The sequence below is a fragment of the Capricornis sumatraensis genome, chromosome 11, assembly GCF_032405125.1.
Source record: "Capricornis sumatraensis isolate serow.1 chromosome 11, serow.2, whole genome shotgun sequence".
Taxonomy (NCBI): Eukaryota; Metazoa; Chordata; class Mammalia; order Artiodactyla; family Bovidae; genus Capricornis; species Capricornis sumatraensis.
In genome coordinates this window covers 56,020,063-56,037,696 of record NC_091079.1, presented here as the reverse complement: position 1 = coordinate 56,037,696, position 17,634 = coordinate 56,020,063, and the positions used below count along the sequence as shown (strand labels likewise).

The 17,634-nt window shown below is 39.7% G+C and overlaps 1 protein-coding gene and 1 non-coding gene across 3 annotated transcripts in view; one reads left to right on the top strand and one right to left on the bottom strand.

Annotated features, from left to right (window-relative positions):
• Nucleotides 1-17,634, top strand: part of STAU2 (staufen double-stranded RNA binding protein 2) — a 285,467-nt gene that overhangs the window by 164,289 nt on the left and 103,544 nt on the right. The gene's annotated exons all lie outside the window — the stretch shown is intronic.
• On the bottom strand, nucleotides 2,601-2,672 carry TRNAS-GGA (transfer RNA serine (anticodon GGA)). The gene has a single exon. It is a non-coding gene; the product is annotated as a tRNA-Ser (tRNA).

The window sequence follows — 17,634 nt, the reverse complement described above, 5'->3', positions numbered from 1 at the left end:
GTGGGCTGACATTTCCTTCTCCAATGCAGGAGAGTGAAAAGTGAAAGTGAAGTCGCTCAGTTGTGTCCAACTCTTAGTGACCCCATGGACTGCAGCTTACCAGGCTCTTCCACACATGGGAGTTTCCAGGCAAGAGTACTGAAGTGGTTTGCCATTGCCTTCTCCATTATAATAAGCTAGGTAGCTTATTACAGTCCTCTCTGGGCCAGTCATCTTGCAGAATTTAAAATTTATAGATCATATGGTGATTTCAAGGACCATCATCCTTATTTATAAGTCGAATTTAAAAAAAAACACTTATTTGTTAAGATTGAGCTAGTGAGGATTTTGGTCAGTATTTTTCAGAATATCCTATTTGGAAATTAAATTTCTATTGTAGACTATATATTAGTAAAAGCAAAAATAATACTGCAGAAAGATTTTTGGAATATCCTGTCTTGGTATAACTCAGAAGATGCTATCTGTCTTCTCTCCTGGCCTGATACCCTTCTGCATCTTTGTATATCATTCCAAGATGTTACTGAGTGCCTCTCCCTCTCTGTCTCTTTGAATTACGTCAGTCACCTTCTGTTGCAGCCTCAAAATCATAAACTTCCTTACTTGTCTGTATATTTTCTTTTTATTCATTTTCATTCAGACTCATTATTAATCTCACCAATTTCACAAATACTGGGTAAGCAAGATGAGTCAAAATACTGTAGCTTAATTTTTGGTTAACAGTGTTACCACTGCCTACCTTAATTTTTTCAGATTAGCTCTGAAACTCACCTGCTTTTTATAACTAAAAGAATGAGTTAATAAATCAACCACCTAATGAAGCACTAACTACCCAATGAAGTGTAACCTGTCTGCTTGTATTTGCTGTAAACTGACCTCTGGTCATTATCACTGAGATTACCTTGCAGAGCAAATGACAATGCATGTTTAACACATTACTTAGAATCTTAGAAATCAATGATTTTACAAAAGAAAAGGAACACAAGCCAAATTTATTTTCTTTTTTTAAAAAACTGAGGTGTGGTTTCAAGTGTACAACATAGTGATTCACGATTTTTAAAGGTTATACTCCATTTATTGTTTTTATGAAACATTTAGCTATATTCTGTTTTATACTATATATCCTTTTAGCTTATTTATTTTATGTATAATAGTTAGTACCTCCTCATCGCTTACCCCCAGCTTGCCTCTCCTCCCTTCCTGCTCCCCATGGGTTACCACTAGTTTGAACAATAACCAGATTTATATATAATGTGTTTACCGTGTACTAGATACTGTGCTAGACCCAACTTACATTCTTTAATTCTTCGGATAACTTGATGAGGTAGAGACTGTACCGTTTGCTTACTAGTTTCACTTGCCATATTGCCTTTAAGGGTTTATGTCCAGGTTAGTAAAATCAAGTGTAGTTGTTCTCGATATGTGTGCTTTGACTAGAATTCAAGGCAGACTTCTCAACGAAAGGGCAACCATTAAACTGAGAATTTACAAATCTTAGGAGTATTTTCTTCTACTTTTGATTAAATCCTGTTCATAGTTCTTTTTCTGACTAATTACAGGTCTCTTTGAGTAATTGGGGCTTCCCTGATAGCCCAGTTGGTAAAGAATCCATGGTTGGGACGATGCCCTGGAGAAGGGAAAGGCTACCCACTCCATTATTCTGGCCTGGAGAGTTTCATGGACTGTATAATGCGTGGGGGTCCCAAAGAGTCGGACACGACTGAGCAACTTTCACACTCACACACTCACTTGAGTAATTGTGTCATAATGCCTTATAGTTGTATAGTAATGTAAAATTTAAGAAAAGTACTTGACACATACTATCTAAGTATATGCTATCCCACCGATCAATACTATCACACTGTAGATTATAGGCTATGTACAGAATTTCATAGTGCCAGAGTCCTAAATGAAAATACATATACTTCCTTGCCCTTTAGTCTAATGGAGTGTATTAGCAAAGATGCTTTTGGCCACAACTAACAGAAAAACTGACTCATTTTGGCTTAAATAATAAAAAATCTTGTTATCTCACATAACAGGAAGTTCAGAGGAAGGGTGAACTCCAAGGTTGGCTGATAAAGCTGCTCAATGATATCAACAAGGGGTTTGGGTTTTACTTCATTTATAAACTCTGCCATCCTCTGCTTTATCCCCTGGGTCATGGAAAGATGGCCACAGTGGTTCTCTGTGTCACTGGTTATATAGCCACATCTTAGGGAAAAAAAAAAATGAGTTCTGGTCTTCATCTGTCTCCTTTCTGGGGCAAAGATATCTGTAGCTGGAACTCCTCCTGCCATCTTTCCTTCCCAGTTCAGGCCTGGATTGTGTCAGTGACATGCCCACATCTAAACTAGTCACTGGCAGGAGAAAAGAGATCCCTACTAGTTTAAATGCTTTGAGATGAAAGGGTTATTGAGGAATCAACCACAAGGACTATTACATGAGGGATAAAATGCCACATAAATAATTTACAATTTTCTAGCTCAGTCGTGTCCGACTCTTTGCGACCCCATGGACTGTAGCCTACCAGGCTCCTCCCTCCATGGGATTTTCCAGGCAAGAGTACTGGAGTGGGTTGCCATTTCCTTCTCCAGGGGATCTTCCCAACCCAGGGATCGAACCCAGGTCTCCTGCATTCCAGGCAGATGCTTTAACCTCTGAGCCACCAGGGAGTCCTACAATTTTTTTTTTCTAGTAGACCCACTTAAGAACTAAAAAGAAACTGATAAGTTTAATCTTCATAATATTTTATTTAACCGAGTATATCTAAATTATCACTTCGACCTGTAATCAACTTTTTAAATTATTGAGACAGTTCATATTTTTTTACACATCCCATTTTGGACTAGCCTCTTTCAGGTGCTCAGTGTGTTAGAAAGGGTGAACTCCAAGGGCACTGTGACTCGGTCCTTGCCTGTGTCTCCAGTCTCACCCTTGACCGTTCTCCATGTGCCTAACTTGTACTCACACTTTATGCCTTGGAATGTTTGTTCTCACATCTCTTGCTCTCTTGTATCTGTCTTTCTTTGCACTGTTTCCTCCACTGGGCCCATTTGCTCCTTGCTTATAAGAGAGATTTTGTTATGTCCATCAGATCCAGCCAACATGTCACTCCAGTCAATAAGCCTTCCCCAAATCTACTTTTTTTGAACATTTTTAACTGGAGGATAATCACTTCCCTGTTTTATACAGCAGTTTCCCACTCGCTATCTGTTTCATATCTGGTAATGTATATGTTCGGAGAAGGCAATGGCACCCCACTCCAGTACTCTTGCCTGGAAAATCCCATGGATGGAGGAGCCTGGTAGGCTGCAGGCAATGGGGTCGCTAAGAGTCGGACACGACTGAGCGACTTCACTTTCACTTTTCACTTTCCTGCATTGGAGAAGGAAATGGCAGCCTACTCCAGTGTTCTTGCCTAGAGAATCCCAGGGACAGGGGAGCCTGGTGGGCTGCCGTCTATGGGGTTGTACAGGGTCAGACACGACTGATGCGACTTAGCAGCAGCGGCAGTGGCCATGTATATGTTTCAATGCTACTCTCTCAGTTTGCCCCCCCCACCCCCCGCTTCTGCCGCTTCCCTGGTGGCTCAGATGGTAAAGCGTCTGCCTGCAATGCGGGAAACCCAGGTTCAATCCCTGTGTTGGGAAGATCTCCTGGAGAAGAAAATGGCAACCCACTCCAGTATTCTTACCTAGAGAATCCCACAGACAGAGGAGCATGATAGGCTACAGCCAATGGGGTCGCAAAGAGTCGGACACAACTGAGTGACTTCACTTTCACTCCTTCTGCCACTGTGTACAAAAGTCTGTTTTTTGTGTCTACATCTCTGTTCCTGCCCTACAAATAGGTTCATCAGTACCATTTTTCTAGATTCTGTTATATATGTGTTAATATAATTTGTTTTTCTCTTTCTGATTTATTTCATTCTGTATAGCATACTTTAAGTTCATCCACCTCACTAGAACTGCCTCAAATGCATTCCTTTTTATGTCCGAGTAATATTCCATTGTATATATGTACCACAACTTCTTTATCCATTTATCCGTTGATGGATATCTAGGTTGCTTCCATGTCCTGGCTATTGGAAATAGTGCTGCAGTGAACATTGTGGGTACATTGTCTTTTTCAGTTGTGATTTTCTCAGGGTATATGCCCAGTAGCGGGATTGCTCAGTCACGTGGTAGTTTTATTCCTAGTTTTTAAAGAAATCTCCGTACTTTTCTCCATAGTGGTTGTATCCATTTATATTCCTACCAACAGTGCAAGAGGGTTCCCTTTTCTCCACATCCTCTCCAGCATTTATTGTTTATAGATTTTTTGATGATGGCCATTCTGACCGGTCTGAGGTGATATATCACTGTGGTTCTGATTTGCATTTCTCTAATAATGAGAAATATTGAACATTTTTTCCTTGTGTGTTTGCCATCTGTATAGCTTCTTTGGAGAAACAAAACCTACTTTTTACATCATCCCACTGTTACATTGATGAAATGATTTTCCCATTATTTTTTTCCGTATTAGTCTACCCCTCTGAGCACTGAGGTCCAGGGTGGTGTCTTCTTTGCCTGAGTATTCTCTGTGACTTTGCTCTGGTGTGATAAAACTGATAGTGTTAGTTGCTCAGTCATGTCCAACTCTTTGTGGCCCCATGAACTGTAGCCCAGCAGGCTCCACTGTCCATGAAATTCTCCAGGCAAGAATACTGGAGTGGGTAGCCATTCCCTTCTCCAGGGGATCTTCCCAGCCCAGGGTTTGAACCTGGGTCTCCCGCATTGGCAGGCAAATTCTTTACTGTCTGAGCCACCAGGGAAGCCCACCAGGCTCCTCTGCCCATGGGATTCTCCAGGCAAGAGTACTGGAGTGGGCAGCCATTTTCTCCTCCAGGGGATCTTCCTCAGCCAGGATCAAACCCAAATCTCTTGAGGCTGCTGCATTGCAGGCAGATTCTTTACCACTGAGCCACCGGGAAGCCCAGTTAGGAGGCACTCAATCTGTATTTATAGCATGGAAATGAATTTCTGAGAAAATTTAGAATGACTTGGATTTGGTAGGATTCATTTGATACAACTGATGAGAGAAATAGAATGTTTGGCCCAGGTTGTTTCTTCTGGTGGTGGCTTTATAGGTACGTATTTTATGAAAGCATCTTGAGGCCCTCCAAATGTTACCTCAAAGTATCTAAATAATCTGAATACATGTAACTGTCTTTGGGAATCCATCATAGATCTCCATTAATTTCTTTACTGATCTGTTTGTAACTTTGAATTTCTCTAACCTGAGTACATCCTCTCAGTGTCTAGATTCCTTTTTTCAAGTTCCAACACTGCTTTCTGGTTCTAACATTTCACAATGTAATCTACACATCGGTAAGGCTTCTCAGGTGGCCCAGCGGTAAAGAATCCGCCTGCCAGTGCAAGAGACACAGGTCGATCCCTGGGTCAGAAAGATCTCCTGGGGAAGGAAACGGCAACCCCCTCCAGTGTTCTTGCATGGAGAATCCTATAGACAGAGGAGCTGGGCGGGCTACAGTCCATGGGGTCACAAAGAGTTGGATACAACTGAGTACAGGTGCCATTTAAGTCAATATTCACTGAATAGTGTCATGGAGGAGTGCATCCCTCTGAATATAAAGAAGCACAGACTTCAGAGGTTTGAGCCACAATTTCCCAAGACAAATAGGGCTTTGTATTACTATACAGGACACTTAAAGACTGACATTATGTAACAGCAGGCCTCACTGCATTGTCCTAGACATAGCTGCAATAGAGTTGTGGCAGTCTTTGTATTACATGGACTCAGTATAAGTTTTGAACTTCACTTTTTCACTTGCTCAGCTGTCAAACCACAGTGCTGAGGGCCATAGAGTTTTGAAAGAGAAGGTATAAACACTGCCATTGGCAGCTTCTAGGAGGTTCTGGAGCTGCCAAAATTCAACACGAAACTTGATTTTTGTTTATTTTTTATGAAATAGGATGCTGAGAGAGATACTAAAAAGACACATCAGTCTTAATGTTTGTTTTGGGAAAGTGCTTTCATATTTGTTGTTTTTGTATTTTAAGATATTTCTTTTATCTGAAACTTGCCCTGTGATTATAAGAATAAAATTTGTTCTGCTGGCTTTTCATTTGCAGTGTAAAATTCCCATATGTTTTTTCTTTACGTTTTGTATGTCAGTAATTAGTCCAGTAGTTCGAATAGCATTTTGTGTTTTTCCCTTCCTTTCTAAATTTTATTTCTTTTTAACTGGAGGGTAATTGTTTTACAGTGTTGTGTTGGTTTTTGCTCACATCAGCGTAAATCAGCGATAGGTATACATGTATCCTGTCTGTCTTGAGCCTTTCTCCTGCTTACCCAGTCCCACCCCTCTGGGTCAGCACAGAGCGCCAAACTGAGCTCCGTGTGCTCTTCAGCCGCTCCCCGCCAGTCCTCTGTTTACACGGGGCTGTGCGTGCATGTCAGCGTCGCTCTGTCAATCCATCCCCCCTCCCCTTTCCTCGCCGTGTCCACAACTTCCTTCTGGTTTTGTTTTTCAGCTGTTTGTTTCTAAATTGAGATATAATTGAAATATAACATCGTATTAGTTTTAGGTGGATATATGTACATATTGTGAAAAGATTGCCACAAGTTTAGTTAACATGCATCACCACACATAGTTACATATTCAGTCATATCTTCAAAAAAATGTTTCAGGAGGGAAGGTTACCAGGCAAAGCTTCTTATCACTGGGTAGTTATTACTTAATGGACTAGATCGGGAATCAGGAAACTACAGCCCATGGGCCAAGTCCAGCCTACCAGCTGAACTGAGAATGACTTTTAGACTTTGAAATTTGGGGGGAAAAATCAAAAGAAGATTAATATTTCATGAGATGGGGGCTTCCCTGGTGACTCAGATGGTAAAGAATCCACCTGCAATGTAGAAGACACAGGTTCAATCCTTGGGTTGGAAAGATCCCCTGGAGAAAGAAATGGTTACCAACTCCAGTATTCTTGCCTGGAGAATTTCATGGACAGAGGAGCTTGGCGGGCTACTGTCCATGGGGTCACAAAGAAACACAACTTGAGCGACTAACACATTTGTACACACATTTCATGAGATAAGAAAACTACATAGAATTCTAATGTTGATAAGTTTTATTGGAATACAGCCGTGCCTACGTGTTCAGGCATTGTCTATGACCACTTTCACTACAACAACAGAAACGAGTAATTACAACAGAGACCTTTTGCCTACAACACCTGAAATACTTACTGTCCTCTCCTTTATAGAAAGTTTGTTGATCTAATCCCCGAACTAGAAGGAAGAAACATCAGGCGTGCACTTTTTGAATTTTGTGTCAAATGTTACTCTAAACATGGTCATTCAGAGTTCATTTTCTTTCAAAAAGGTGTCATTTTACTGAAATTGTTGCCTATAATACAGTTAGATTTGGTTGTGAATTTTGGATTTATTTACAATAGAAAGCAGTTTAATTCACTAAGGGAAAAATAATTATCTTTATTCATCAGTATTCACTGAAGCCTTGAAAGAAAGTTTACTGATAGCAAAAGGTTACTTTTGTGTCATTTTTTGAAATCCCATTTAGAAATGCTTCTTAACTGAGTTTTGTGTGTAGGTTTTAAGTAATAGAGAATATCCTGTTGATTCCGTAATGATCTTTTGTCTCTTCATTTCAAATATATAACCAGTTTCCAGAATCAACAGCTACAGGGGAAGGTAGTGGGAAGACTGAATATTATACATTTTATAGCATGTGAAAGTCGCTCAGTCGTGTGTGACTCTCTGCAACCCCGCGGTCTGTATAGTCCACGGCATTCTCCAGGCCAGAATTCTGGAGTGGGTAGCTGTCCCTTCTCCAGGGAATCTTCCCAACCCAGGGATCGAACCCAGGTCTCCCGCATTGCAGGCAGATTCTTTAACAGCTGAGCCACGAGGGAAGCCCACACATTTTATAACTGACTCAATTTTATTTATGCTTAGTGCATCATGACCACGTTTCCAAGAGGTTATATATATCCTCATATTGGACACACAAGTGACTTATGAACTTAACCCATAAAATAATTTTGGACTATAGTCAAAACCCGCGAATTTACCTTATTGTTTTCCTTCTCTTTTTTTCTTGAAATGGTGGAAGCATGCTGAGTTACTTAAGTTGTATCCTACTCTTAGTGACCACATGGACTTTAGCCCACCAGGCTCCTCTGTCCATGAAATTCTCCAGGCAAGAATACTGGAGTGGGTTGCCATGCCCCCCTCCTCCAGGAGATCTTTGTGACCCAGGGATCAAACCCACATCTCTTAAGTCTCCCGCACTGACAAGCAGGTTCTTTACCACTAGGACCACCTGGGAAGCTCCCTATAGTGATGAATAACAACTATTTTCATTAAGAGAGAGTGTGAAATTTTAAGCTTTACAAAACATGACTTTTTCCAGTTGCACCAAGGAAAAATATATTTCAATGTGGTTATTTTCTCTGTACCTCACCTTACCTGTAGCTCAGTGTTTCACAACAGACTTATCTCTTTGAAGATAATTTCATGTTTATGATCTCATAGGAGACAAATAAGAGTTCAAAAGAGTTGCCTAAAATTTTTCCCTAATAAGTTTTGTTCTGTTTTGGACCTGTATACATATTCCATTTCAATAGGTTCATTAATTTTCAGTTCAGTATTCTAGTTTCAAATTATTTAAGTAGGAATTTAATATTCCAACTTTTCCTAGGGCTAGATGTTTGATGTTGATTTGAAGATTGTTGGAAAAATATCCTAAAAATCTTTCTGTTAACAGTTCATACTGGTGAGTTATAACCAGATGCATTATTGAGTCAGTAAATACCACATGTGTATAATTGGCTAAATGGATATGAAAGTTATAATGGAGAACTGTTGCCTATATAGACCTTTTTAAAGTGACGATCAATAGAATATAGTTCCCTCGGTCACAAATTTGAGAGCATTATTGCCCACTAGAGGTCACTTTTATAACCTAAAGAGTATTACATTCCTCGTAAACTCAAATTATGGTGTTGTGTATGATTTATTACACTATTTAAAACTGAAAAACAGTCACTTTCTCTCTCTTAGCAATGCACCTTCAATTAAGTCACGCCTCTCCCCATTTCCAAAACTTGTTTTTAAACAGGCAAGTCACTGGTTATTTTTCCTAATTCTCAATTTTATTCTGTCATCGCTAACAGTTATTTGACCTGCTCTCTTTGTTTCTGAGTTGATAGCTAATGTCTCTCCACATATTTTTTAAAATACTCTTTGGTTCATTGGTTTTTGCTTTTTTTTTTTTTTTTTGCATCCTCTGATGGGAGGAATGTAAAGACAGTTTTTAAACCCCCAAATATTTAATGGGTTTGAAATTAAACAATAAGGGCTGACATAGTTACTTTAAAATGCCTCTGTTGCCCTTCATAGCCTGTACAGTAATGTGCTACCAGCAAACCTGGTACCTTTGGTAAGAAGCATCATCACTCTAGCAAGACCCACACCTATAGCATTTCTCACTCTAACAGACTGTCAACTGATAGGCTTTGTAGCTGGCTCACCTAACCTCATATGCAGGTAGCACCTGCTTTTGCATAGCTTCTTGCCATAGTAGGAAGCCATTCCCTCCTCCCGGGGAATCTTCCCGACTCAGGGATCGAACCTGGGTCTCCTGCATTGCAAGAAGATTCTTTACAGTCTGAGCCACAGGAGGGATGAAACCCTAGTAGGAAGCACGTAGTAAGAGAATCTCCAGCTCAGGGACAGAGTTGTCTGGCTGCCAGTCTCCTTGTTGCTTACACATTTCTGCTTCCTAGACAACTGTTCATCGCGATCATTACCTAGTGTCTTTACTCTCTGCCTGGCTGAGCCTGCCTTACCTTGAACTCTGACTCCTGGTTACGTACATAGGGTCTGCCATGTTTGTCTTGGCCTGCTAGTCCTTTTGTACTCTGATCTTGTACCTCCTAACTGACCCTTGACATTGGCTTCTGACCCTTTCCTATGCTTGTCTGCATTGTGCATTTCAGAGACTTGCTGTTCTCATGTTGCAGTCCAAATCCAAAACTGTTCATGATCAATAGAAGTCCATCTTATGGATAATATAGTCTGTATTCATTATAACATCCAGATTACCAGTTTACTTACTGGCAGAACTGATATTCAGTCTTTACTTCCTGATATAGTTGTACCAAGAGTTAAAGTATCTAAATACTTTCATGCCACTTGGCTGATAGTTTCTGCTCCATGTTTCACCCCTGTCATCATAGCCTCATGTCTAGGACCTCTGGGGTCTCCCCACAATCTAATCGAGCATTTTTGGGGCCAGCAAGAGTTTTCAGGTCTCTTTTTTGTTGTTTCTTTTGGTTGGTATCTGTACCACACTAATTATTAAATACTTTTAATATTTCTCTGCTTTCAGAGATATTTGCAAGAGTTAAGTTCTTCAAAGGAGTAGGAAGGTGGGGGAGATACCCTAACGTGATCATTTTTCTTGAAAGATTTTTGAAAATGTCCATGGGAAATCAGAAGGCATTTTAGTGTAACATTCAGCTGTCATGTACTGAGCACCAGCTGTGTTTCCACCACTGTTGTTTAGTCACCAAGTTGTGTCCCAACTCTTTTGCAACAAAGCAGGAAATTCTTCTTTAGCATCTGGTACTCTACCACTGTACTAGATGCTAAAGAAGTATTTCATATTTTGTAAATAAGGAAAGCCCTCAAATTGAGTGCAGTTAAAAGTTAGAGACAGGGTATATGAGAGCTCTCTGTGCCTCTTGCTCCATTTTACTGTGAATTTAAAACTCCTCCAAAAAATAAAGTATTTAAAAGGTAAAAAGTTGGAGAAACAACAACACATATGCAGAAACAGTTGAGGATTGATTGCAAAGCGACATGATTTAGTGTCAAGAAATGTTTTAAAAATCCATATATATATATATATATATGAATTTTGAAGTTTGACTATAGCTTATGGAAATGATCAAGAGCAGAATTTACCTGATTAAGCTTCTTTTAAGAGTTGATGGACTATGAAGTGAAAGACAAATTATAAGGGCTTTCCATATAGGGAAAACAACATGAAGGAAAGCAGAAGCATGGAAATTGGCGAGGAATACGTGGGTGAAGAAAAACTCAACTTGGTGGAAGCTCCAGGAATAAATGCTCCATAAGATCAAGACTGTTGAGAAAGTTCTTGACAGCTAGATCGAGCAGTATGAATTATATGTTCTTTGCATCAAAGAAGCATACTTCAGTCAGAAGCAAGGGATATTATTATACTGGTGCCTGTAAGGTTATTCTATTAGCCAGATGCAGAATTGACTGTGATGAACACTTCTGTCGTTGTAATTCAAGAATGAATGGGTGCTAATTACCTTGATGGGTGTGACTAAATACAGCATTGTAGAGAAAGAATCAGCAGACCTTGGTGACCAGCTGAGTACAGTGGAAAGAAACAGCAATTAAAAATAACATTTAAGGCAGGCTACCAATATGGCATAGTGAGAGCTGAGCAAATCTTCCAAAAAAACAGTAATAAACCTGGACTGAATTGTCAAAAACATCAACTTTAGGACTTGGAAATGGTTCAGAGGCATTCACCAAATTGAGAAATATTTACTGATGGAAAAAGTACTGAACTTCAGATGAGAAGGATAGAATTCTTCGGTGTTCTTGCCTGGAGCTGATCTCTTTCCCCACCTCTAGGCTCAGCCCACACATTAGTTCTGCCAAGGCAAAGCAGCCATGGAAATCAGCAGTTTCACTGGAGGAGTGGCCTTACTTGATTTAAGTGGAATGTGAAAAACCCATGCCAGTGGCATTGTGAATAACAGTAAGTATCTTGGTAGCAAACCAACAGGAAAGGCTAGCTAGCAGCTCAGTGAAACTGAGCTTATAGTCTTTGACCAATAGACTAGCCAGAAATTTGTTAGAGAGACTTAGAAAATGATACAGTGATAAGGGGCTTCAGTAAACTCAACACAGCTGATCAAAAGACTTCATACACATGCAGGAGAGACCAGAGAGGGCTCATGCTATCTACGCATCCCTGGCTGAGTGTACGTCCCTGATTCATCTACATATCCCTGCAGAGGAAATGTCAGAGGGCCTGGCAGCAAGTAGAGCCAAGGTAGACCTGAGACCTGCCTGATCTTTGAATGTAATCCCCAACCCAAACACAGATTCATTGTCAGAGAGTAGAAGCTTTGTTGGCTTAGGGTGTTTAAGTACAACCACTGTCCAGTCATTGACTGCCGCTAAGCTGTTTAGACACAAGGGTTACCCCTAGGAGACTGGGTTTAAAAATAAAAAAGGAAAATAATTTTTTAAAAAACTGAGAAGAGACACAAGCAGGCACATGCTATGAGGGAAATGGAGTCCACAGATTTAATCTAGGCAAATTAATAAACAAGAAAAGCACAGCAACAGTCCCAGAGAGAAACATTAAAACCCAGAGTAACTAGAATGTATTATCTAAATTTCTAGTTTTCAATTAAAAATTACAAGATATGCAAAGAAAGGAAAAGGTAACCAGTATTCCTTGGAAAAAAGCTGTGGGCCTAGATGTTGGACTCAGCAGAGAGACTTCAAAGCTGCAGTAATAAATATGTTCCAGGAAGTGAAGGAAACCATGCTGAAAGAATTAAAGGAAAACATAGTGATAATGACTCAACAAATAGAGATTCTCAATAAAGAGATTTTTTTTAAGAAAATAGAAATTCTAGAGGTAAAAAGTAATTGCTGAAATGAAAAATTTAGTAAAGGGATTGGTTTCAATAATAGATTTGAGATGGCATAAAAAAGAGTCCATAGGCTTCAAGATAGTTCAAAAGAAATAATCTAGTCCGGATAACAAAAAAAGGAATAAAAAAATTTAACAGAGCCTCATAAATTGTTTGACAACATCAAGCAACATATAAAAGGATTAAACACAATTATCAAGGTTGATTTAACATCAACCTTGAAAATCAGTTGCTGTTCATATCAATAAAGGAGAAAAACCACATGATAATCTCTAGACAAAAAACATTTGACAAAATCCAACACCCATTTCTTTCCTTTTATTTAAAGAGTAAAACTCAAAGGTGTGAGTCATTTTTATTTAGCTAACCAACACCCATTTCTGATTAAAAACTCTGAACAATCTAGGAACAGGAGGGAACTTCCTTAACTTGATAAAGGTCATCTACAAAAAAAAACTATAGCTAGTGTCATCTTAATGGTGAAAGATTAAATATCGTACCTTTAAGTTTGGGAACAAAGCCTGCTTTCATCATTTCTACTCAACATTATTCTAGAGATTGTATCCAGTTCAATATGGAGAGAAGGAAAAAGAGAAAAAAAAAAAAGACGTGGTTTGGAAAGGAAGAAACAAAACTACCTTTATTTGCAGATGATATGGTCCTGTGTGTAGAAAACCCTAGGGAAAATACAACCAACCAACCAAACGAAAGCCCTATTAGGTCTTAAAGCAAGTTCAGTAAAGTTACAGGATATAAATCAATATACAAAAGTCAATTTTATTCCTATATATGAGAAACAATCCAAAAATAAAATTTCCTGTGTCATTCATAATAGCATCAGATAGAAAATGCTTAGGAATCAATTTAACCAAAGAGATGTTGACTTCACACTATAAAACATTGCTGAGAGAAATTAAGGATCTAAGATGGCTCAGTGATAAAGAATCTTAGTGTCAACCAGGAGATGCAGGTTCGATCTCTGAGTCAGGACAATCCTCTGGAGAAGAAATTGGCAACCCACTCCAGTATTCTTGCCTAGGAAATCCCACTGATGGAGGAACCTAGTGAGCTACAGTCCATGGGGTCACAACGAGTTGAACACAACTTAGCAACTAAACAGCAGCAGCAAATATTACATGAGAGGCATTCAGTTTTCATGGAATATAAGACATTATTGTTAAGTTGGAAATTCCCCAGATTGACCTGTAGATGCAATGCAATTGCTTACAAAATTCCAGCAGGCTTTTTTAAGTAGAAATTGATTGACTGATCCTAAAGTTTATATGGAAATGCAAAGAACTCAGCGTAGCTAAAACATTTTTGAAAAGGAAGAAAAAAAAAACTGGAAGGCGTACACTACTGATTCACATTTAACTATAAAGCCACATTATTCAAGTTAGTGGATAGGCATATAGATTAATGGAACAGAATCAAATGGAATAGTCCAGAAATGAGACTTTATAATTTATGTTCATTCAATTTCAACAAAAATGCCAAGGAAATTAAATGGAGGAAGGATAGTCTTTTCAACAAATGGTACTAGGAAAGTTAAATATCCATATTAAAAACAATACTTTAGATTCTTATCTCAGCCATATATAAAAGTTAACTTGGAGAATAGACTTAAAGCCAAAAACTGTAAAACTTTGGAAAGAATCGTGGGAGAAACTTGGCTTGAGCTTGGGTTAGGCCAACACTTCTTAGATTCATCATCAAAAGCACAATCCAGGATTTCCCTGGTGGTCCAGTGGTTAAGAATCTGCCTGCCAGTGCAGGGTACATGGGTTTGATCCCTGGCCTGGGAAGATTTCCACATGCCGTGAGGCAACTAAGCCTGTGGGCCACGACTCTGAGCCCATGAGCCACAGCTGCTGAAGCCCGTGCACCCTGAGCCCGTGTTCTGAAACAGGAGAAGCCCACACACCGCCTCTATATAATAGAGAGTAATCCCTGCTTACCACAACTAATGAAAGGAGTCATACAGCAGTGAAGACCTAGCACAGTCAAAAACAAAAGCACAACTCATAATAGGAGAAATCGGTAAATTGGACTTTATCAAAACTTAAAACTTTTGTGCTTCAAAAGACACCATTAAGAAAATGAAAACACAAGCCACCAACTTGTGAAGAGAATATTAACAAATCATGTGGAAATATGAATTGTATCTCAGATATACAAAGAGCTCTCATAATGTAATAAGAAAGCAACTCAATTAAAATTATTAAATTTTATGTATAGACAGTTCATCAAAGAAAATATACAACTGACTAATAAATTCCTGAGACTATACTCAGTGTCATTAGCCATTAGGGGAATATAAGACCGCAGTGAGATACCACTTCATATTCACTAAGATGATTTTGCTAAAAAAGGCAGGCAATAACAAGTACTGGCAAGGATAGGGAGAAACCAAAACCTTCACAGATGGCTGGTGGGAATAGAAAATTGAACAGCCACTTTGGAAGACAATTTGGCAATTTTTTAAAAAGTTAAACAAATTTACAATATGATCCGACAATTCCACTCCTACATCTGCCCCCGACCCCGCAACATATGTTTTCACAAAGATGTATATGTGAATATTCACAGCATCAGTGAGTATTCAAAATGGCCAAAAAAACTGGGAACAATCTGAATGCCCGCCAACTGAAGAAAGAATAAGCAAAATGTGATATAGCCATGTGGGCTTCCCAGATGGCTTAATGGTAAAGAATCCACCTGCCAGTGCAGGAGATGCAGGAGACATCAGTTCTGTTCCTAGTTGGGAAGATCCCTGGAATAGAAGATGGCAACCCAGTCCAGTATTCTTGCCTGGAAAATCCCATGTGGCATGTTTTTGAGGTTTGTCTTTGTTACAGTGTTCATTCTTTATTGCTAAATAGTATTCCATTGTCTGATTCTTTCTGACTCCATGGATCGTGGGTCAAGAATCAGACCTGATACACATCGTAACAAAGACAAACCTCCAAAACATGCTACATTGAGAATTTCCTGGTGGTCCAGTGGCTAGGACTAGATTGTGGTGATGTTTCTACAACTTTCTAAGTTTATTGAAACTGCTCACATGAGATGAACTTTGTGGTATATATAATTATATCTTAATTCGTGTTTGTTTTTTCATTGCTAAGTCATGTCTAACTGTTTTGCAACCTCATGGACTGTAGCCCCCCAGGTTCCTCTGTCCATGGGATTTCCCAGACAAGAATACTGGAGTGGGTTGCCATTTCCTTCTCTAGGGGATCTTCTCGACCCAGAAATTAAACCCATGTCTCCTGCACCTCCTGCATTGCCAGATGGGATCTTTACCACTATGCCACCTGGAAGCCCCATCTTAATAAATGAGTTAAAAAAAAAAAAAAAAAAAAAAACCTTCGAAGCCTCAGAGACCAAGAGGATTAAAGTGCCGTTCATGATCATGGCAGTTTTGGTAAGGAATCACTTATTTGGGTCAGGAACTCTTGAAGCTCTCCAGAAGCCTCCATGGCAGTTGGGCTTGGGTTAGGGGGGGTTACCTTATCACCACATTCTTCCAGGTCTGAGACCCCACTAATCTGCTGGTCCTCACCCTCTTAGTCCTTGCATGTACCTAAGCCTGAAGGCTTGAGCTGTGATAGTTTTCCAAACTCTGTCCTTTTATTTCCAGTTTTCTTTGTTTTAAACTTCCTATGTTCCTGACCTCAATTCCTGCTCATTTTTATTGCTCCACCAAACTCATGTTCATCATGTTTCCTCCCACCCTGCCCAGTAAACTGATCCTGACTGTTCCTTTTGCCTAACTTTTTTCATTAATTTTCACACACTTGAAAAAAAATTTTTTTCTGCCATTTTTAACCCCTGGTACTGCTGCCTAGCTCTGATTAAGCCTGCCACACTGGCTCTAAAGGAAAGCCCATTCTTTGATTCTTCTGAAGGATGACAGCAGGTTTTTTTTTTTTAGCATATTCAGTGTCATTTCCAGGGATGATATTCAGTAGATAACTGAAGATTTGAGATTAGAACCACAATGAGAAATTAGGGATTAAGACATCGATTTGGTCCCCACCTAAGTATGTAAAACAGGAATGAGGGTCTTCCTTGGTAGAGAATCCCCCTGCCAGTGCAGGAGACATGGGTTCGATCCCTGCTCCGGGAAGATCCCACATGTTGTGGAGCAGCTAAGCCCGTGCACTACAGCTATTGAGCCTGTGCTCTAGGGCCCAGGAGTCACAACTGCTGAGCCCAGTGGGCACAGCTACTGGAGACTGAGTGCCCTACAGCCCGTGCTCTGCAACAGGAGAAGCTCATGCACCCCAACTGGAGTACCCTGTGCAACAGTGAACACCCAGCACAGCCCAAGATAAATTTTTTTAATTGCTTTAAAAAAAAGGGAAAATGAGGGAAACATGGGGAAAAAAAAAAAACAAACAGAAATGAGCAAAAGCATAGACTTAGTGAAGCTTTTTGAAGTCCTACAAGGTAGAAGGATGGAGAATGATTGGAAACCAGGAAGAGGTCAGTGTTTTTAGAGTTAAAATAATACGTGTATATAAGGAGGCTTTATTTTACCTTGCCTCCTCTAGGTTGATCATTGTAGTAAAAACTGACTGCTCAAAAGAAAATCAATGCATATGGGACAGACAATCTGGAGAAATTATTTATGGTTATTCCCAAACTTCCTGGGCTTCCCAAGGTAGCACTAGTGGTAAAGAACCCACCTCCCAATGCAGAAGAGAAAAGAGATACGGGTTCGATCCCTGGGTTGGGAAGATCCCCAGGAGAGCATGGCAACCCGCTCCAGTATTCTTGTCTGGAGAATCCCATTGACCAAAGAGCCTGGAGGGCTACAGTCCATGGGGTCGCAGAGTCGGGCATGACTAAGGTAACTTGGCATGCACCAAACTTTCTAAAATCC